Genomic DNA, 23495 nt, shown 5'->3' with positions numbered 1-23495 from the left:
AGGATTGGTGTCAGGAACTAGAGAGCAAACCAATAATAACCCAATTACAATCTTTCTCTTGAACCTTCCAACTCAAGGGTTCCTTTCAATTAACTCCCCATCAAGTTAGGGAACTACTCGCTCATTGTGAATGTAAAATTCATAGCATATGAAAAGAAATTAAAGAAAGACATTGTAAATAAAAATCAAAATAGTCAATTAAAAATAAAAGTGATCCTTGTATTAAATAATCCTAAAAATATTCCAATGGTAAAATTAAACAAAGCAAAGAACATAGAAGAGTAAACCAAGTAAAGAAAACGAACTAGAATGACGAAGTCTTGATGAGGTAATAACTCTTCTCAATATTCCAATGCAAAAGCAAGAGAAAATTAAAATCCTAAGAACTATGAATGTGTAGAAAAGAAAAACCTAGAGGAGGAGTGAAAACTAGATCTAAAACTAAAACTGTGTAGAATAAATGTTGTCTTTGGTTTCTGCATGTTCTCTGGCTCTAGTCTGCTGTTCTGGGCCGAAAATTAGGTCAAAATAGGGTCCAAAATTGCCCCCAGCAATTTTGCAAATTATGCAGATCGTGCATGCCACGCGATCGCGTCGCTCATGCGGACGCATCATTCGCGTTTCGCTTCACCAGGCGGGCTCATCGTCCATGCCTCTGCGTCGTTTGTGCTTTTCCATTCCGCGCGGTCGCGCGAGCCATGCGGCTGCGTCACTGCAATTTCTCCTCCTCCGTGCGGTCGCGTGAGCCATGCAGCCGCGTCACTTCTCGCTGGTTATCTCCTCAATTTCTTGTCTTCCTTCCATTTTTGCTAGCTTCTTTCCAATCTCCAACTCATTTATGCCCTATAAAGCCTGAAACGCTTAACACACAGATCACGGTATCGAATGGAATAAATGAGGATTAAAATGCATAATTAAAAGTCCCTAGGAAGCATTTTTCAATCATGTAATAATTTCAGGAAGGAAATATAAATGCATGCTAAATTAATGAATAAGTGGGTAAGGATCATGATATAACCACACAATTAAACATAATATAAACCATAAAATAGTGGTTTATCACTCTCCATGCTCATTCTTTACTGTAGTGACTCCAGACTTCTTGGGCACCACTTGTACTGGGCTCACCCATTCACTGTCTGAGATGGGATAGATGATATCTGCCTCCAGTAGTCTGGTCACTTCCTTCTTGACAACCTCTAGGATAGTGGGGTTCAGTCTTCTCTAGGGTTGACGGACAGGTCTTGCTCCCTCTTCTAAAAATATTCTGTGCTCACAGACTTGAGAGTTGATGCCTACTATGTCTGCCAAACTTCAACCAATTGCCTTCTTGTGCCTCCTCAGCACACTAAGTAACTGCTCTTCTTGTTGAGAAGTGAGTTCCCTTGCAATGATAACTGGACAGTTTTGCTTGTCCTCAAGGTAAGCATATTTGAGGTGTGGAGGAAGGGGTTTCAACTCTAACTTCTGCTCATGGTCAGGCTCTGGATTGTCTGAAGCTGGTGAAAATGGCAAAGTGCCATCATTGTTGTTCAAGAGTGTCCCCACACTCAGACCTTGTCCTGTGTGCTTCTCTTCTAACTCCTCCTGGTGAACTTCAGCTACGGTTTCGTCAATGATATCACACTGGAAGATAGAATGATCTTCTGGAGGGTACTTCAGAACTCTATTCAGATTGAAGCTTACCACTCGACCATCTATTTCAAAAGAGTATGTTCCTGAAAAAGCATCCAATTTGAACTTTGATGTCTTCAGGAAAGGTTTTCCAAGTAGGATTGATGACAACTTCTCTGAGTCATTTGGGGGCATCTCCAGAATATAAAAATCAGTGGGGAATGTGAGTCCATTAATGCCCACTAATACATCTTCAGCAACTCCAACCACTGTAATAATGCTTTTATCTGCTAACACAAAACGAGCTGCCGACCATTTTAAGGGAGGGAGCCTCAAAATATCATATATAGAAAAAGGCATTTCACTCACAGATGCTCCTAAATCACACATGCAGTCAGAAATTATCACACCACCAATAGTACAATTAACCATACAAGGACCTGGGTCACTACATTTTTTAGGTAAACCACCCATTAAAGCAGATATAGAACTACCTAAAGGAATAGTTTCTAATTCATTAATTTTGTCTTTATGTATACATAAATCTTTTAGAAACTTTGCATATTTAGGTACCTGTTGTATAACATCAAATAGAGGAACAGTTACCTCAACCTTTTTGAATATCTCTACCATTTTTGGATCAGGTTCCAGCTGCTTCCTGGGCTTCCTTGCAAGTTGTGGAAATGGAATAGGAGTGGTGTCTTCTGCAGTGTCTACGCCTTTTGATGCTTCCTCCTGTGGTTGAACTTCTTCTTTTTCAGCTATGTCCTGTATGTCTTCTTCCTCTTCAACATATTCTATTTCCACTACCTCTTCAGTTGAGGTGTGTTCTGGTGGGCTTGGCTCCTCCTGGTTCCTCTCCTGCAGTGTGGTTCTGGACCTTAGGGTGATGGCATTAATGCCACCCTTGGGATTGGGTAATGGTTGAGAGAGAATTCCACTGGAGCTCCAAGGCTGGTTATTGGAGTTATTCATTGATCCAATCTGTGCGACAAGATCTTGCAAAGTAGCATTCAGACCATTTAGAGTGGCATTAATGTTATTTTCCATGGTCTGCTGTCTCCGATCAATAGATTGTAATAAGTCATCATTAGCAGATGAAGAAGGATAGGTAATTTTAGAGGTCTGCTGTTGGGTATTCTGTGGTCCTTGGGATTGCCTCAGGTGAGGTGCTCTGTAAGGCTGGTAGTGGTTCTGTTGCCTGTTGTTGTTATTATTCCACCTCTGATTTCCCTGATTGTCTCTGCCTCCTCTGTTGTTGTTGTCCCTCCAATTCTGGTTAGAATTGTCCTGCCATCCATGGTTGTAATTGCCACTTTGATTGGACCCTTGGTTGGGGTGGTCATAGAAGTTATGAGTGGCTGCCAGGGTGTTGTCTTCCTGCTGGAGCTGCGAACATTTATCAGTATAGTGGCTATAATTATCACAGATTCCGCAAACTCTCTGTGGGACTAACTGTTGGTTTTGCTGTGGTGTAGAAGGTTGAGCTTGCTGAACTTGTTGTTGATTCAATTGCATTTGCTTCAGCAAGTTGGTCATTTCACAGATACTCTGAGTTAAAGCAGCAGTCTCTCTGCTAGAGGATACTTCTGTAACGGCTTTTGAACGGCCTTGTTTCTGCCTGTGATTCCGAGTAGATTTAGCTAAGTCGCTGATCAATTGCCATGCCTCATCAGTGGTCTTGTACTTTTTCACAGACCCATTGCTAGCACTTTCTAATGTGGTCTTATCTTGGGGCCTCATGCCCTGTGTGACATAACCGAGTAACACTTTCTTGTCAATCATATGGTGGGGGCAAGCTTCCAGAAGATTATTAAAGCGCTCCCAGTATTCATAGAGAGTCTTAGATTCGTCCTGAACAATCATGGAAATGTCTTTCCTCAGTTTATCAGTAACTTCAGCTGGAAAGAATTTTTCCAAGAATTCTCTTCTCAGTGTATCCTAGTTAGATACAGTTGCTGTGGGTTGAGTGTAGTACTGAAGAACTGAAGATCGATGGTTTAGAAGTTATAGTAAATACTCGTTGCAAGTATAGTTACTAAACCAAGCAATCAACCTTTCTTGCAAACGTTTTGGTTGTCACAAGTAACAAACCCCTAAATAAATTGATAACCGAAGTATTCAAACCTCGGGTCGTCTTCTCAAGGAATTGCAGGGAGGTATGTTCTTATTATTGGTTATGAGTCTTGTAAGGTAGGGGTTTTAGAAAGTAGGGAAGCAGTATGTTGAATGATAAGAAAAATAAAATAATAATAATAAAATAAACTCTTGGCAAGGTATTAGAACTGGAGATCCTATCCTTATCAATTATGATGAAATTTGGATTTTAATCTCACTTTGTTAACCTCTAACTATGAAGGTAGATCAAGTGGATTAATTAGCTTAATCCTCAGGTCCTAGTCAATTCCGATGGAAAGACTAGAGTTATTAGAGCAACTCCCAATTTCAATCATTGCTTTATTGACAGCTCAAGCGTTACCAATTACTTAACCAAAGCCAAAAGGAAGAAAATATCTAAATTAAAAAGCATCAATATAAATAAAGCAAAGCAAAATTAAATCTGAAAATACCTCAAATTGCATTAACAAAAGAAATTAAATCTGGCATAGATGTTCATAAATTGAATTGGGAAAATAAATAAAAATAAAGAACCTGGGATTGAGAGCCACTCCTAAAACTAAGAGAAATCCTAAATCCTAATCCTAAGAGAGAGAAGAGAACCTCTCTCTCTAAAAACTACATCTACTCCTAAAATTGTGAATATGAAAGCTTCCCTTTGAATGGATGCATTCTCCCACTTTATAGCCTCTAATCTGTGTTTTCTGGGCCACAAATTGGGTCGGAAACAGCCCAAAAATCGCTGGAGGAGAAATCTGCCATGCTGGTTTTTCGTCACTGCGACGCGGCCGCATGGAGCACGCGGTCGTATGGCCTAGCTTCAGGGCAACTATGGCATATTATATACCAAATCGAAGCCCCGGACGTTAGCTTTCCAACGCAACTAGAACTGCATCGTTTGGACCTCTGTAGCTAAAGTTACAGCCGTTTGAGTGCGAGAGGGTCAGGCTGACAGCTTTGCAGTTCCTTCAACTTCTTGTATTCCTTCCACTTTTGCATGCTTCCTTTCCATCCTCTGAGCCATTCCTGTCCTGTAATCTCTAAAAGCACTTAACACACATATCAAGGCATCTAATGGTGATAAGAGAGGATTAATATTAGAAATTATAAGTCCAAAGAAGCATGTTTTCAATCAAAGCACATAATTAGGAAGGCAAATGTAAAACCATGCAAATAGTATGAATAAGTGGGTAAAGAGTTGATAAAATCCACTCAATTGAGCATAAGATAAACCATAAAATAGTGGTTTATCAACCTCCCCACACTTAAACATTAACATGTCCTCATGCTAAGCTCAAGAGAAACAATAAAGGGGTGAAGAGGAATGGTAGAATGTATGAAATGCAACCTATGAATGCAACTAAATGCAAAAATGTTTCTACCTACTTGGTTAAAAGTAAATAAGTTCTCCAAGACAAAAATAATTCAAATTCCACTAATTCAAATCATATAAAATAAAGACAAGTAAACTTGTAAGAAGACAGCTCATGAAAGCAGGGAACATAGAATCAAGCATTGAATCCTCACTGGTAGTGTATATCACTCTAATTTCTCAAGTGTATAGGGTTATTCACTCTACTCTTCTCTAGTCATGCTTTCCAAACCGTGTTCTTCATCTAACCAATCAACAAATATTTAATGTACCAATGCAAACATCATGAGGTCTTTTCAAGGTTGTAATGGGGCTGAGGTAAAGGTAAGGATATATGTATGGCCAAGTGAGCTATAATATGAATCTTTAATTAACCTAAGCTCTCATCTAATATACATATACTCTATATACTTTTAAATTCATGCCTAGCTACCCATAATTCTCACTTTTGTATAATTCCCACCAATATTCAAATAAATTAGAAACATGATACATTCTCTTATTAACCCATGTTCCCACAGTTTCCCCACACTTAGTTGATACACAATCTCTATCTTAAGCTAACCAAAGATTTAATTGGGATATTTAATTATTTTCCGCTTAAGGCTAGTGATGTGGTTATAGAACAGAGTAAATGGGGATAAAAAGGCTAAAGGTGGCTAACAAGGGTGATGTAAAAGGTAGGCTTATTTGGGATAAGTGAGCTAATAACAAGTAATGGCCTCAATCATATGCAAGCATGTAAATACACTAAATAATGGACATATAGAATGGAACAAAGCAAAGATTGCAATCATAGAGAAGAAAACACACAAAAATAATATTTATGGTTAAATAATGTAACCATGTAAATAAGCTCAAAATCTCACAGGTTGTGTGTTCTTTGGCTCAAAAACCATGTTCCAAATACAACTTCAAACAAATTTATCAAAAAAATTTTCAATTTAAATTAGTGAAATACTATAAAAATTTCTTGAAAAAGAAAATATTACCTTAACCAAGTGGTAAAATATGCGCAAAATCAAATAAATATGCAGTCAAACATGCAAATGCAAATGCAATGATGAACAAACAAAGAAAATAAAATATTGGTGTTGAGATAGAAGAGTAACTAACCCATGGAGATCGGTATCGACCTCCCCACACTTAAAGATTGCACCGTCCTCGGTGCATGCTGAGATATATAAGTGGACGGGTTGCTTCAACTGGGGCTCTTTTTGTTCCTTTCCTTGCCGGTGATTTGGGAGTAGCTTTCTCTTTACCCTTCTTGGTGGCCATCCTGAAAAGGGAAAAAGAAAGTGACTTTTAAAGCTAAGGGTTAGAGCAAGGAAGAGAGCGGGAAAGGTGGTAATCAATGCACAATAAATAAGAATGACGTTAACCCACGCTCATGAGTACATGTGAAAAGTCATCAATGGAAAATAGCTAGTGCATATGATAACAATTGAATGCAAGGTGTTTATTGGCATGCAGGCAAAGGCATGAGTAGCATAGATCAAGCATTCAATGTCCAAGTTAGATTACCAAGTCTTTCAAACTAACAACATGTTTGTAATGACAATTATAATGAATGAATATGATATGAAAAAGGGTTTTGTGAAAAGCAAGCATTCAGAGTAGTAGGATAAAAGATACTAAAAAACATTGCACAATGCCATACGGGTGTTTTCACAAACACATAGCATGCATGGTAAATAAGCTATTGAAAGTATTAAATTGAACATGCAAGCAATCCTTTAAAAAGTAATATATAATTGTCAAATAATTCCTCTAATAATCCACAAGTAAAATATAGAAATAATAACCCAAATAAATTTCTAACACCAATGAAAATAATACAATGAATGAAAGTATGCAAATAAATTAAAATAAAATAAAAATAAAAATAAGAAGAATGAGAAGGGAAAGAAGGGAAGAAGAAGTAAGGAAGAAATAAGGAGGAAAAAGAGAAAATAGGATTTGGGGAAGAGAAAGATAAGATGTTTTGGCAATATAGGTTGAGCTGTGCGGCGCAAGCGACACGGACGCGTGGGGCATGCGGACGCGTGGGGCACGCGGTCGTGTGACTTGCGCTTTTAAGTTAATCGACGCGGTCGCGTCGGTCACGCGGTCGCGTGACACGTTTTGTGCTACTGGCGCGAGGGCAGCCTCGCGGTCACACAACTCTCTGTTCAAAACTTAGTATTGCCAAAATCCAGGGAGACGCGGTTACGTGGGTGACGCGATCGCGTGAATGGCCTTATTTCCAATATGACGCGGACGCGTGGGGCACGCGTTTGTGTGGGAGGGCTTGGGCTTCCAGCACGAATCCAGCCCAATTCCAGCTCAACTTTCGGCCATACACCCTTTTTACGTCGATTTACAGGGCCACGCGGCCGCGTGGGTGATGCGGTCGCGCGGGAGGCATTTTTCCCACATGACGCGGATGCGTGGGGCATGCGGTCGCGTGGATCAATTTGTGCTACAGGAACGCCTCCAGCCACGCTCTCGCGTGACTCTCTGTTCAGTTCTTTTCTTCCAAAACGCACTGGTGACGTGGACGCGTCGTGTGCGTGCTTCTCTTTCTTTTTTTTTTTTAAATATGAAAAAGTGCAGAATGCAGTGTTAATATGAATGTGATACAAAACTCCAGGTTCAATATAATAAAATAAAATAAAACTCGAAAACAAATAAAACTAAATAAAAATGAAAAAGGAACGATCATACCATGGTTGGTTGTCTCCCACCTAGCACTTTTAGTTAAAGTCCTTAAGTTGGATATTTGGTGAGCTTCCTATTATGGTGGCTTGTGCTTGTATTCTTCTAGGAATCTCCACCAATGTTTGTTATTCCAATGGACTCTGGGGTCCCAAACTAGGCATGTAAAGCCTTTAAGAAGCTTCAAACAGATTCTTAAGCTCCCGGGATGACAAATGTCAGAGTAGATTCCAGGATCCCAAATCTTGCTTTTACACCCATCTTTGTCGGGATCTGTATTTTTCCAACTGGGTGATAAGTAATTTGAATTCTCACTAGTGGAATTAAAAAGATAAGGGATATGAGTTTTACCCACTTGAATGTTGTGAAGGATGATGGCAACTTATGGGGAGGTATTTTTAATGAAATTGCAAGCTCCACTCCCTTGTGCTCTTCTCTGATAATTACCACCTCTTTGCAAGCTTCTTCAATTTCAACCTCTTCCTCTTGGTAGCTTTCTTCTAATTCAATCTTCTCTTCATTCCTTTCCAAGGGCATGGGAGGTTGTGCTTCTTCTTCTTGAATCTCTATCTCTTGATCAACCTCTTCCAAGTCTTCAACTGTGATATGCCTTGGAGGTTGTACACCCTCCTCAACATCAATTTCAATCGCCTTGGAAGGAGGTTTTATAACCTAACTTTCCCATGGAGGTTCTGCATCTCCTAAGTCTTCAACCACTTCTTCCTTTGCAACTATTATGGCTTCCTCCACTTGTTCCAATAAAAAGCCATGTTCCGTACTATTCACTGGAGTTTCTAGTATCTCCTTCATGCTACGTTCTTCATTAGATTATCCACATGAAGCCATGGGGGTTCCTTGAGTGTCCAAACGTCGGGAAGCTAATTGATTTATCGCTTGCTCCAATTGACGAATGGTTGCCTGGAATCGATCCACTGTTTCCTTGAAACGATCCTTTGTCTCTTAATGCACTTGTCTTTCATAAATAGGATCATAATGCTCTTGGATTGATGGATATGGAGATGGTGAATATTAAAGTGGTGGTTCTTGTGAGTAATTGGGTTGGAATTGGAGTGGTTCTATATATGGTTCATATGGCTCATAAGGTGGTTGGTATGGTGGTTGAGGGTTAGGGTCATATGAAGGTGAATGGCGGAAAGGGGCTTGTGAGTATGGTGGTCCAAAGTCATGTTGAGGAGAGGATTCATAGGCATATAGTGGTGGTTGTTGATTGTCCATTGGAGGTGGTTGTTGCCATGAGGGTTGATCAAATCCTTGTGGCTCCTCCCATCTTTGATTATTCCAACCTTGATACCTGTTCTCATTGTAATTTCTTTTTCCTGCAACATTATTGTAACCAGACTCATAGCCAAAGGGGTGAAAGTTCATAGTAGTGAGAGAAAATAAAAATAAAACTAACAAAAAGAAAATATTTTGAAAAAGAGATGATTTAGAAAAAAATTGAATTTTGAAAAATAAGATAAGATAAAAAAATTTAAAATAAAAATCTAATTTTTTTTTTAAATATTTACAATAACCAATAATAAGGCACACGTTTGCAAATTCCCGGCAACGACGCCATTTTGAAGAACTGAAGATCGATGGTTTAGAAGTTATAGTAAATACTCGTTGCAAGTATAGTTACTAAACCAAGCAATCAACCTTTCTTGCAAATGTTTTGATTGTCACAAGTAACAAATCCCTAAATAAATTGATAACCGAAGTATTCAAACATCGGGTCGTCTTCTCAAGGAATTGCAGGGAGGTATGTTCTTATTATTGGTTATGAGTCTTGTAAGGTAGGGGTTTTAGAAAGTAGGGAAGCAGTATGTTGAATGATAAGAAAAATAAAATAATAATAATAAAATAAACTCTTGGCAAGGTATTAGAACTAGAGGTCCTATCCTTATCAATTGTGATGAAATTTGGATTTTAATCTCACTTTGTTAACCTCAAACTATGAAGGTAGATCAAGTGGATTAATTAGCTTAATCCTCAGGTCCTAGTCAATTCCTATGGAAAGACTAGAGTTATTGGAGCAACTCCCAATTTCAATCACTGCTTTATTGACAGCTCAAGCGTTACCAATTACTTAACCAAAGCCAAAAGGAAGAAAATATCTAAATTAAAAAGCATCAATATAAATAAAGCAAAGCAAAATTAAATCTGAAAATATCTCAAATTGCATTAACAAAAGAAATTAAATCTAGCATAGCTGTTCATAAATTGAATTGGGAAAATAAATAAAAATAAAGAACCTGGGATTGAGAGCCACTCCTAAAACTAAGAGAAATCCTAAATCCTAGGTTCTCTCTAAAAACTACATCTACTCCTAAAATTGTGAATATGAAAGCTTCCCTTTGAATGGATGCATTCCCCCACTTTATAGCCTCTAATCTGTGTTTTCTAGGCCACAAACTGTGTCGGAAACAGCCCAGAAATTGCTGGAGGAGAAATCTGCCACGCTGGTTTTTCGTCACTGCGATGCGGCCGTATGGAGCACGCAGTCGCGTCACCTAGTGTACAGCAACTATGGCACATTATATATCAAATCGAAGCCCTGGACATTAGCTTTCCAACGCAACTGAAATCGCGTCGTTTGGACCTTTGTAGCTAAAGTTACAGCCGTTTGAGTGCGAGAGGGTCAGGTTGACAGCTTTGCAGTTCCTTCAACTTCTTGTATTCCTTCTACTTTTGCATGCTTCCTTTCCATCCTCTGAGCTATTCCTGCTCTGTAATCTCTGAAATCACTTAACACACATATCAAGGCATCTAATGGTGATAAGAGAGGATTAATATTAGAAATTATAAGTCCAAAGAAGCATGTTTTTAATCAAAGCACATAATTAGGAAGGCAAATGTAAAACCATGCAAATAGTATAAATAAGTGGGTAAAGAGTTGATAAAATCCACTCAATTGAGCATAAGATAAACCATAAAATAGTGGTTTATCAAGTACCACTCTCTCGCCTTTCCCTCAAGAGAGAACGGGAAGGCTTTTAGCAAAATAGAAGTTTCATCCGCACCATCACGCCTGACAGTAGAACAGGCTGCTTGAAAATCTCTCAGGTGCTTGATAGGCTCTTGAGCAGGTAAGCCATGAAACTTGGGCATCAAATTGAGCAGTGCAGTCTTTATTTCAAAGTCTGTAGCCACCGCTGGGTGATGCGCTTGAAACGGTTGCATTGTAAAATCAGGGGCTCCAGCCTCCTAGATAGTAACTCTCCTAGGTGCTGACATGTCACCTATACGTAAATCAACCGAATCAGTAGAAAGGGCTTGGTTTCTTCCTTAAATAACGTTTTAGATCCGCCCTCTGAGAGGACTAACCGACGCCGAGCTTGCCTTATTTGTGAAATAGTTCTTTCAATCTCAGGATCGAATACTGGCAAGCTTGGATCAGGAAGTGAACGCATCATCTAATGAAAGAAACATACAGCTCATAGTAGCAAAATAAAATAAAATACAGATAAATAAAATCCAATCAATAACTTTAGCACTCTATTGCAACTCCCCGGTAACGGCGCCAAAAATTGACGTGGCAGAAATTGGCGAGTTAAGAATTGTTATAAGATATGCGTTGCAAGTATAGTTCTTAACCAACCAGAAATCTGCTTATCAATTTAGAAGGGTTGTCACAAAAATTAAAATTAAAATACTGGGAGTATGAATCCCAGGTCGTCTCCCAACGAGTTGCAGAAAGGTGTGCTATTTTATTAATTAGATGTTTTCAAAAAGAGTTTGAGTTGAATAAACAGGAAATTAAATTGGGGAAATTAAGTAATTTAAATAAAAGCCTTGACTGGGAGTAGATTAGTTGGAAGCCCTATTCTTGTTGTAGTACTCTCAAGATTAATTGATAATTGAAGGTTGTTCTGTTTAGTTATCCCTTACTAGGTAAGGGAAAGTTAAACAAGTTGGAATGCTGTTTCTATTCACAAGTCCCAATCCGCTTACTTGGAAGGACTGGCGTTAGTGACTAGAGAGCAATCCAACAATAAACCCAATTACAATTTCTCTTTTGAGCATTCCAACTCAAGGGTTCCTTTCAATCAACTCCCCATCAAGTTTGGGAACCACTCGCTCATTGTGAATGTAGAACTCATAACATAGGAAAGGGAATTAAAGAAAGACATGATAAATAAAACTCAAAGGAATCAATTAAAAATAAAAGTAACTCTTGTATTAATAAATTCTAAAATAATCTAATAGTAAAATTGAGTAAATCAAAGGACATGGAAGAGTAAAGCCAAGTAAAGAAAACGAACTAGAATGACGAAATCTTGGTGAGGTAATAACTCTTCTCAATATCCCAATGCAAAGAGCAATAGAAAATAAAATCCTTAGAATTATGAATGTGTAGAGAGAAAACCTAGAAGAGGAGTAAAACTAGATCTAAAAACTAAAAACTGTATAGAATGAAAGTTGTTTTCATTTCTGCATGTTCTCTGGCTCTAGTCTGCTTTTTTGGGCCGAAAACTGGGTCAAAACAGGGCCTAAAATCGCCCCCAACGATTCTGCAGATTATGCAGATCGCGCACGTCACGCGATCGCGTCATTCATGCGGACGCGTCATTTGGCGTTTTGCTTTGCCATGCGGGCGTGTCGTCCACGCCTCCGCGTCACTTGTGCTATTCCAATCCGCGCGGTCGCGTGAGCCATGCAGCTGCGTCACTGCGATTTCCTCTCTTTCGCGCGGTCGCGTGAGCCATGCGGCCGCGTCACTTCTCGCTGGTCATCTCCTCAATTTCTTGTGTTCCTTCCATTTTTTGCAAGCTTCCTTTCCAATCTCCAATTCATTCATGCCCTATAAAGCCTGAAACACTTAACACACAGAACACGACATTGAATGGAATAAAGGAGAATTAAAATACATAATTAAAAGTCTCTAGAAAGCAAGTTTTCAATCATGTAATAATTTTAGGAAGGAAATATAAATGCATGCTAATTATATGAATAAGTGGGTAAAGATCATGATAAAACCAGACAATTAAACACATTATAAACCATAAAATAGTGGTTTATCAGTTATCAAACTCCTTTGTTGATTGATAATTGAAATTTGCTGGTTGATTTGGATCCCTCTAAATCTAGTCTTTCCTTAGGAGTTGACTAGGACTTGAGGAATCAAATTGATTAGTCCACTTGACTTTCCTTTATTTAGTAAGGGTTAACTATGTGGGAGCAATAAAAAATTCTCATCACAATTGATAAGGATAACTAGGATGGGATTTCCAGTTTTCATACCTTGCTAAGAGGTTCTTAATTATTAATTAACCTTCTTGCAATTTATCCTTCTTGTTCCTTATTCAAAAATCCCAAAAAGATAATCTTCCATAACCAGTAATAAATACACTTCCCTAAAATTTCTTGAGAGACGACCCGAGGTTTGAATACTTCGGTTATTAATTTTATTGAGTTTTCTTTAGTGACAAACAAGTTTTTGTATGAAAGAATTCTTTGTTGGTTTAGAAACTATACTTACAACGAGAAAATATTTGTGAATTTCCTTACTGACAGAAAATTCGATCGTTAGCGATCCCAGACCTGCCTTGCAGATCACTGATGGTACGGAGGATCGTGCCAAGCATTAAGTGTAGGGAGGTCAGTAACTGACTCCCGAAGGTTACAACTCTCTCTTAACACCAGTACTTTAATTTTCTTGTTACATAGGATAACTTGCATGAGTAGTTAGTTCCTTGCATTTAGGTACTACTTGGTTGAAGTGATAAATTCTTTTTCAAGACACTGCTTTAAGGCATTTCACTAATTTGAAAAACTTTTTGTTGAACTTTGCTTGAAGGAATTTATATTGGAACATGGTTTTAGAGCTCAAACACACAAAACCCAGTGATATTTTGAACCTATTTGATTAGTTGTATCTTATCTGCCAATGTTTTATTTTGGTGTGTGTTGTTCTCTCTAAAATTGTGATCTTTGTCTTGCTTGATTCTATATTTCCATTGTTTGATGTATGCATGCACTTACTGATTGAAGCCTTGTTTCACTATAGCTCACATACCTATATGGCCTTACCCTTTCATTTCCCTTTCCAACCCAGTATTGAGCCTATTTTACCCCATTTATTCTTTATTTTAGCACATCATTAACTCTAAGTGGAAAATAATAAATGTCCCTAATTTGAATCCTTGGTTAGCTTAGACTAGTGCGATATACATGAATTAAGTGTGGGGAAATTGAGTTGGGGAATTACTTGGTTAGTGTTCCGAGGGTTACCTAAAACTGAAGGTCGATCTCGGATGAGATCTGCTGTTGTGGTCGGAGCTGTCGTGTCTGACTTGCTGGATCTGACAGTGCTGCTGATCCTTGATCACCGAAGGGTGGTGGTACCTGCAAGAGACTCCGATGCTTAAGTTAGCACGTGCTTTAGGCAGGTTTTTGTGTAGAATCAGAATGAATGTTATACCTGGGAGCTCCAGTGTATTTGTAGTAGTGTTGAGTGACCTTTCTTTGAGATAAGTTGGTTATCTTATATTATCTTTGGGTGAGGTCACCTATCTTTTAGGACAGCCGCCTTTAGAGTGGGTTGCGTCCCTCTTGTTTGGGCCTGCTTAGGCCTCTGTGGAGATGTTGGCCGAGCTCTTTAGGGAGAGGTCGGTGTCGACCAACCTTTATGCGAGGTCGGTCGTTCTTGTCTTCGATTAACCCGGATCATGTAGCTCGGTGATGAGTTGAGATTCGCACCGATTCGGAAATAGATAAAATAGTTCCGTTGCGAGTATAGTCCAAACCGGCAATTTAAATCCCAAACATCAAAGTTTACAATTTCTAATTGACCGAGAGTAATTAAACCATGGGTTGTTCTCCCTAGGAACTAATGCCAATGAGTGCATACAATTTCGTTTGTGAGATAGCAAGGGGGTTTTCAATGATTGAAATAAACAAATAAAGAGATAAAAGAACTAGACAAAATTGCAATCAACAAAGCAATAAAGGAATAAAAGAACTAAGTATGTAATATATACAAGTAAAACTATAAAATGATTTAAAGGTGGTTCAAAACACAAAAGAAACCTTGACTTGGGATGAGTTATGGAATCCCTTCCTTACCATAACCATAACTATGATAATTATCATGGATTAATCTTACTAAGTCAACCCTTAACATCGAAGGATAAGTTAAATGAGCATAAGTGTTCTTAACCCACAAATCCAAGCTTGCTTGCTAATTACCATAGCAACAAATTAGCGTTAGTAGGAACAAGAACAATTAACAACCCAAGAATTATCATTAAATGTTGGACATTATGGCTCTAGTAATCCATACACTCATTTTCCCCAAGCCAAGGGGTGGAAATTAACCCATAATCAAAATTGGCATTTCATCAAACACATAGAGGGCATAAACATAAAACATGGCAAAATTGGAAAATTGATGAAAGCTATGAACCATAAATGATCAAAATCAATAAAGGCAACTCAAACAAACATAAAATAAGCATCAAACATCAAATTCAACAACTAGAAAACCAAAATCGCAAGACTATATATAAATTGGCAAGAGAAATGAAAATATGAGAAAGTGTAGAACAAGTGTAGTAATTAAAAGAGAAATTAAAGAAATACTTACAATGAGATAGAAAAATCCAAAGCCAAAATTGAAGTATAAAATGCTACAAAACCTAATGAAAACCCTAAGAGAGAATTGAGAGAAATCTAACCTAAATTACCCTAAAACTACTCCTAAAAATTATTCTATGAAGTATGATAGTATATGGTATGATATATGGTTGCTTCCCCCTTCACATATGCTCCAAAGCCTTCAAAAATGGGCCAAAAAGCCCCCAAAATGCGAGTCCACGTGCAGTTTTAATGGAGGCACGCGCTGGTACCTGTGTGGACGCACAGGTCTATGCATGGGCACACTTGCTGATTTTCCTCCTGTGCGTGGGCACAGACCTGTGCGGACGCACAGGTCCTGATTTTGACCCCTGTGTGTGGGCACAAGCTGAAATGCTTTTCTCATTTGTTTTCTTCACATTTTCTCCCTTTTTGCATGCTTTCTTCCACTTCTACCAAACCATTCTTGCCTCTAGGACCTGAAATCACTCAACAAACATATCATGGCATCTAATGGAATAAAAGTGAGATTAAATTGCTCAATTTTAGCACAAAAACGCATGTTTTCACATTTAGGTTCAATTTAGGGATCAAACACAAAAGTATGCTATTTTAGTGAATAAGTGTGAGTTTATACGATGAACTCCATCTAATTTAAGCTAAAATATATCGTCCAATATGGACTGATCAATTCTCCCACACTTAAAGAATAGCATGTTCTCATGCTAAACCAAACAAGGAGAATGATTGATAAACCATTATTTTATGGTTTATATTGTGTTTAATTGTGTGGATTTATCAAACTTTTATCCACTTATTCATATGATTAGCATGTATTTATAATTCCTTCCAAAAAATTACTCCATGATTGAAAACTTGCTTCCTAGAGAATTTTAATTATGTATTTTAATTCTCCTTTATTCCATTCGATGCCGTGACCCGTGTGTTAAGTGTTTCAGGCTTTATAGGGCATAAATGACTTGGAAATTGGAGAGGAGGCTTGCAAAAATGGAAGGAACACAAGAAATTGAGGAGATGACCAGCGAGAAGTGACACGGACGCATGGCTCACGCGACCATGAAAAATAGAGGAAATTGCAGTGACGCGCTCACGTGCCTGACGCGAACGCATGGATTGGAAACTGCACAAGTGACGCGAATGCGTGGATGAAGCGCACGCGTGGCAAGGCAAAATGCTGGATGACGCGAACGCCTGGATGACGCGATCGCGTGACGTGCGCGATCTGCAGAATCTGCAGAATTCGCTGGGGGCAATTTTGGGCCCTGTTTTGACCCAGTTTTTGGTCCAGAAAAGCAGAATAGAGCCTGGGAACATGCAGAGATGAAAAACAACATTCATTCCACATAATTTTAGTTTTTAGATCTGATTTTACTCCTCCTCTAGGTTTTCTCTCTACACATTCATAGTTCTTAGGATTTCATTTTTATTGCTTTTTGGATTGGGATATTGAGAAAAGTTATTACCTCCACCAAGACTTGGACATTCTAGTTTGTTTCCTTACTTATCTCTTACTCTTCCATGTCCTTAATTTATTCAGAGTTACTATTGGATTATTTTTAGAATTTATTAATACAAAAATTATTTTTATCTTTAATTGGTCTCTTTGATTATTATTATTTATCATCTTTCTCTTTATTTCTCTTCCTTATTTTGTGACATTTACATTCATAATGGGCGAGTAGTTCCATAACTTGATTGGGAGATGATTGAAAGGAGAACCTTGAGTTGGAACACTCAAGAGAAAAATTGTAATTGGGTTTATTGTTGGATTGCCTTCTAGTCACTGACACTAGTCCCTCCCAAGGGAGATGATTAGGACTTGTGAATAGAAATTGCCTTCCAACTTACTTGACTTTCCTCTACCTAGTAAAGGATAACTAAGCAGAACAACCTTCAATTATCACTTTTATCTTGGGAGAACTCCATCAAGGATAGGGCTTCCAACTAATCTACTCCCGGTCAAGATTTTTATTTAAATTACATAAATTCTCTGATTTAATTTCCTGTTTACCAACTCAAACCATTTTAGAAAACATCTGATTAATAAAGTAGCACACCTTTCTGCAACTCGTTGGGAGACGACCTGGGATTCATACTCCCAGTATTTTAATTCTAATTTTGTGACAAACCCTTCTAAATTGATAAGCGGATTTTCGGTTGGTTAAGAACTGTACTTGCAACGTAATTCCCACGCGTCCACATCACCCATGCAGACGCGTGGCTTGAAATCGACGTCAAAAAGGGTGCCTGGCCGAAAGTTGTGCTGGAGTGGTGCTGGACTGGTGCTAGGCGCACAAGCCTTACCACACGAACGCGTGCCCCACGCGTCCGCGTCATATCCCAATATTGGCCACCCACGCGATCGCGTCCACCTTGCGACCGCGTCACCCTGGAATTTGGCAACAATGAGTTTCGAACAGAGAGTTGTGCGAGTGCGAGGCTGCCCTCGCGCCAGTAGCACAAAATGAGTCACGCGTCCGCATGACCAACGCGACCGCATTGATTCTTATAAGTGCCTTCCACGCGAACGCATACTCCACGCGTCCGCGTCGCTTGCGCCGCACAGCCTATCCTAATCTGCCAAAATATCTTATCTTTCTCTCCCCCAAATCCTATTTTTTCTTTTCCCTTCTTATTTCTTTCTTTCCCCTTTCTTCCTTCTTCCCTCTTTCTCACCTTCTACTTTCTCTCTCTCTCACCACCATTATCAAGGTTTTTCTTTTCTTCATCCATCCTTACTTTTCTATTCTTCTTTTTATTTTTATGTTTTCTTCTCCTTTTTTTTCTTTTTACTTGCATTATCCATGTTTTCATTTTCTTTCTTTTTCTTTTAATTGGTGATGGAAATTTATTAGGGTCATTATTATTCCTTATGATTTGCTTGTGGATTGTTAAAGACTTGTTTGGCATTTATATATTAATTTTTTAAGGGTTGCTTTCATGTTCAATTTATTATTTTCATTAGCTTATTTATCATGCATGCTATGTGTTTGTGAAAACGCCCGTATGGCATTGTGCACTATTTTTAGATTTCTTTTAATCTACTACTCTATATGCTTGCTTTTCACAAAACCCTTTTTTATATTTTATTAGTTAAATATAATTGTTAATACCAACATATTGTTAGTATGACAGACTTGGTAATCTAACTTAGACATTGAATGCTTGATCTATGCTACTCATGCCTTTGCCTGCATGCCAACAAACACCTTACATTTATTTGTCATCATATGCACTTGCTATATTTCCATTGTTGTTTCTCACATGTAGTCATGACCATGTGTTAACATCATTCATCTTTTAATGTGCATTGATTACCACCTTTTCCGCCCTCTTCCTTGCTCCAACCCTTGACATTTTGACATACTTTTTCTTTTATTTCTTTTAGGATGGCCACCAAGAAAGGCAAGGAGAAAGCTACTCCCAAACCACCCGCAAGAAGAGGAACAAAAAGAGCATTAGTGGCAGAGCCATCTTCAACTGCAGTTAAGCCCTCAACAAAAAGGATTAAGAGGATTATAAAGGTTGATGAAAAAGAGAAAGCCTTCCCAGCAAAGGACACTGTGCGATTTACCAATCGCTACTGTGAGCAGATGTTCCCCATCCTAGCAGAAAGAAATTACAACAACGAATACCTTCTTATCCTCCCGACCCATATTGCTGAATTTGTTGAGCCGCAAATTGCACGAAGACAATGGGTAGTCGAGTTCTACTCCAACTTCTACCTGCTGACCCTGCAGTCTGTCTATGTCCATCAGAAGCAAATCCCCATTACAGAAGAGGCCATTCAACGAACTTTAGATCTTCCCCCTACTCCAGAAGGATTGGACGCATTTCAAGAGGCCGCACTCAAGCGCGAGATGTACCAATTTGACTGGGATGCTGTTCTCAGAGTTATCGCGCTACCTGCTAGCAGATGGATCTATGGATACCATCCTTCCCGTCCTAAGGGAATATCGGCTTCCACACTTACCTTGGAGGCTCACGTATGGGCACATATTATGTCCCCTTATATCTTTTCGAGCACCCATGAGTCCTCCTTCACTGCAGACATGGCCGTTCTACTATGGTACATCCTTACAGACCAGCCTCTGAACCTACCAAGATACATCCGAATTACAATGGGACACGTACAGATTGCGGGTAACTTACCTTTTCCCGCCTTGGTTTCAGATCTCGTCTCAGCAGCCGGAGTCTCCTACAGAGCTGGAGACACCAAAGCCATGCTCCCACGGGATGATCAGTACGTCCCTAACAGGAAATATATTAGACTTCCAGTAGCCACTACAAGCCAGCTTACTGAACCGGCTGAAGACATTCCTCCTTCAACACCACAAGCACCTACAACAAACCAACTGCTCCATCAGATACTTGAGAGGTTGGATCGGCAAGAACACAAAGCAAAGCTAAGAGAGTGCCGTAACAAGCGCCGATTCACATACCTCAAGGAGCTACATAAAGGAAAATACAGAGACTCAGACACCCCGGACTCCACTTTCTTTACCAGCACAGGGAGCTATGACGGTCCCGACTGTGGAGATATTGCTACCAGCCCACCTTTGTTCCTGAAAGATGGCACCGAGGACGGTGCAAAGCCTTAAGTGTGGGGAGGCCGGTCAGTACCTGACTTCCGGAGGTAATTTCTCTTCCTTAACACCAATAAAATAGGATATTTAGTTAGTTTTTCTTTTATAGAATAGGATAAATTGCATAGTAATAGGTTAGTTGCACGCATGTTCTACTTGATTGAAAAGACAGTAAGTTTCTTCTAAGACCCTATTTTTAGAACAAAATTTCACTAATTTTAATTAAAACTTTTATGTTAAATTTGCTTGAAGTTGTATTTGGAACATGGTTTTTGAGCTAAAGAACACACAACCTGTGAGACTTTGAGCCTAAACACATGGTTACATTATTTAACCATAATTATTTTATTCTTGTGTGTTTACTTCTCTATGATTGTAATCTATATTTTGTTTCATCCTATATGTCCAATGTTTAATATATTTATATGCTTGCATATGATTGAGGCCATTATTTGTTTAACTCACTTATCCAAATTAAGCCTACCCCTTATGTTACCTTTGTTAGCCACTTTGAGCCTTTAAATCCCATTTGTTCTTTATTGTACCACATTACTACCCTTAAGCGGAAAAACAATTATATATCCCAATTGAATCTTTGGTTAGTTTGAGGTAGAATTGTGTGTTAATTGAGTATGGGAAGATTGTGGGAACAAACGATAATAAGGGAATGTGTCATGATAATATAATGGGAATTTGGGTACCTACTCATGTGAAACTATAAAAGAAAAATTAAAAATCTATGTGCATTGATAAGCTGTGTTTATTTAAAAAAAAAATAAAAAAATATTCAATAATTAAATAAGGGAACAAAATTACCCCAATGCTAAATTAAAATTCAAAGATCAATGCATATATGGTAAAATTAAAATAAAAGTTGATACATGAGTATGGAATGTGAAAGAAAAAAAATTTGGGTAGCTAGGTGTGAAATTTAAGTTATAAAGAAAATATATGTGTGTTAGGTGCAAGCTTGGGTTAATTAAAGATTCAATTTATAAGCTTACTTAGCCATATATGTACCCTTACCCTTACCTTGGCCCCATTACAACCTTGAAAAGACCTTATGATGTTTGTATTGGTATATTAAATGTTGTTGATTGGTTAGGAGAAGAACAAAAATTAGAAAGCATGATTAGAGAAGGATAGAGTGATTACCCTATACACTAGAGAGACTAGAGTACACATACATCATCAGTGAGGGTTCAATGCTTAAATTCTATGTTCCTTGCTTTCATGAGCTACCTTCTTGCATTTTTATCTGTTGCTACTGTATAAGAATTGAATTAGTGGAATTTGATTTGTGGTTGTCTTGAAGAGCTTATTTACTTTTGACCAAGTGGACAAGAATCATATAGTTGTATTCACATATATAGGTTGCATTGCATTGCATGAGTTTTACATGTTTCTACTCATTTATTTCATCTCCTTCAACTAAGCATGAGGACATGCTAATGTCTAAGTGTGGAGAGATTGATAAACCATTATTTTATGGTTTATATTGTGTTTAATTGTGTGGATTTATCAAACCTTTACCCACTTATTCATATGATTAGCATGTATTTACAATTCCTTCCCAAAAATTACTCCATGATTGAAAACTTGCTTCCTAGAGACTTTTAATTATGTATTTTAATTCTCCTTTATTCCATTCGATGCCGTTACCCGTGTGTTAAGTGTTTCAAGCTTTATAGGGCATGAATGACTTGGAAATTGGAGAGGAGGCTTGCAACAATGGAAGGAACATAAGAAATTGAGGAGATGACCAGCGAGAAGTGACGCGGACGCATGGCTCACGTGACCGCGCGAAATAGAGGAAATTGCAGTGACGCGCTAGCGTGCCTGACCCGAACGCATGGATCGGAAACTGCACAAGTGATGCGAATACGTGGACGACGCGCACGCGTGGCAAGGCAAAACGCTGGATGACGCAAACGCCTGGATGACGCGATCGTGTGACGTGCGCGATCTGCAGAATCTGCAGAATTTACTAGGGGCGATTTTGGGCCCTATTTTGACCCAGTTTTTAGCCCAGAAAAGCATATTAGAGCCAGGGAACATGCAGAGACGAAAAACAACATTCATTCCGCATAATTTTAGTTTTTAGATCTGATTTTACTCCTCCTCTAGGTTTTCTCTCTACATATTCATATTTCTTAGGATTTCATTTTTATTGCTTTTTGGATTGGGATATTGAGAAGAGTTATTACCTCCGCCAAGACTTCGTCATTCTAGTTTTCCTTACCTATCTCTTACTCTTCCATGTCCTTAATTTATTCAGAGTTACTATTGGATTATTTTTAGAATTTATTAATACAAGAATTATTTTTATCTTTAATTGGTCTCTTTGATTATTATTATTTATCATGTTTCTCTTTATTTCTCTTCCTTATTTTGTGACATTTACATTCATAATGAGCGAGTAGTTCCATAACTTGATTGGTAGATGATTGAAAGAAGAACCTTGAGTTGGAACACTCAAGAGAAAAATTGTAATTGGGTTTATTGTTGGATCGCCCTCTAGTCACTGACACTAGTCCCTCCCAAGGGAGAGAATTAGGACTTGTGAATAGAAATTGCCTTCCAACTTACTTGACTTTCCTCTACCTAGTAAAGGATAACTAAGCAGAACAACCTTCAATTATCACTTTTATCTTGGGAGAACTCCATCAAGGATAGGGCTTCCAACTAATCTACTTTCGGTCAAGATTTTTATTTAAATTACATAAATTCTCTGATTTAATTTCCTGTCTACCAACTCAAACCATTTTAGAAAACATCTAATTAATAAAGTAGCACACCTTTCTACAACTCATTGGGAGACGACCTGGGATTCATACTCCTAGTATTTTAATTCTAATTTTGTGACAACCCCTTCTAAATTGATAAGCGAATTTTTGGTTGGTTTAGAACTGTACTTGTAACGTATCTCTTATAATAATTTCTTAACTCGCCAATTTCTGCTACGTCAATGATCAAAGGGAAACAACTTATTGAATGAAACTATCTATATGCATACAAGTATACTATATGCTATATATATCTATCTACCTATAATGTCATATTGATTTGGTGAAAACAAATAATCAAATTCCCAAGCTAGAGTAATGACATATAGGGCTAAGCAAAGAATTAATTCAATGCAAGAAAGGTCTAAAGAATTGATTCAACTCATAAAAATAGAGCAACTTGCAAGAATACATGATAAGAGACATGGAAACTTAGAGTCGAGTAATTAAACCCTCACTAGGTGTGTATATACACTCTAATCACTCGGTGTCTAAGGGTTTAATCACTCAAGTCTCCTCCTAATCATGCTTTCAAGGATTTTCTTTTCATCTAACAATCAATAAACAAGTGATGCATGAATGCAATTATCATGGGGTCTTCATAGGGTTGTAATGGGGTTAGGGACAAGGTGGGATAGATATAGCTAAGTGGACTAAAATGATTGAATCCTTGATTAGTTTAAGTATCCAACTCAACCTATATCAACCAAATCACAAAAATGC

The sequence above is a fragment of the Arachis ipaensis genome, chromosome B06 (assembly GCF_000816755.2).
Source record: "Arachis ipaensis cultivar K30076 chromosome B06, Araip1.1, whole genome shotgun sequence".
In the NCBI taxonomy this organism is placed as follows: Eukaryota; Viridiplantae; Streptophyta; class Magnoliopsida; order Fabales; family Fabaceae; genus Arachis; species Arachis ipaensis.
The sequence above is the reverse complement of the archived record's forward strand: the minus strand, read 5'-3'. Positions refer to the sequence as shown.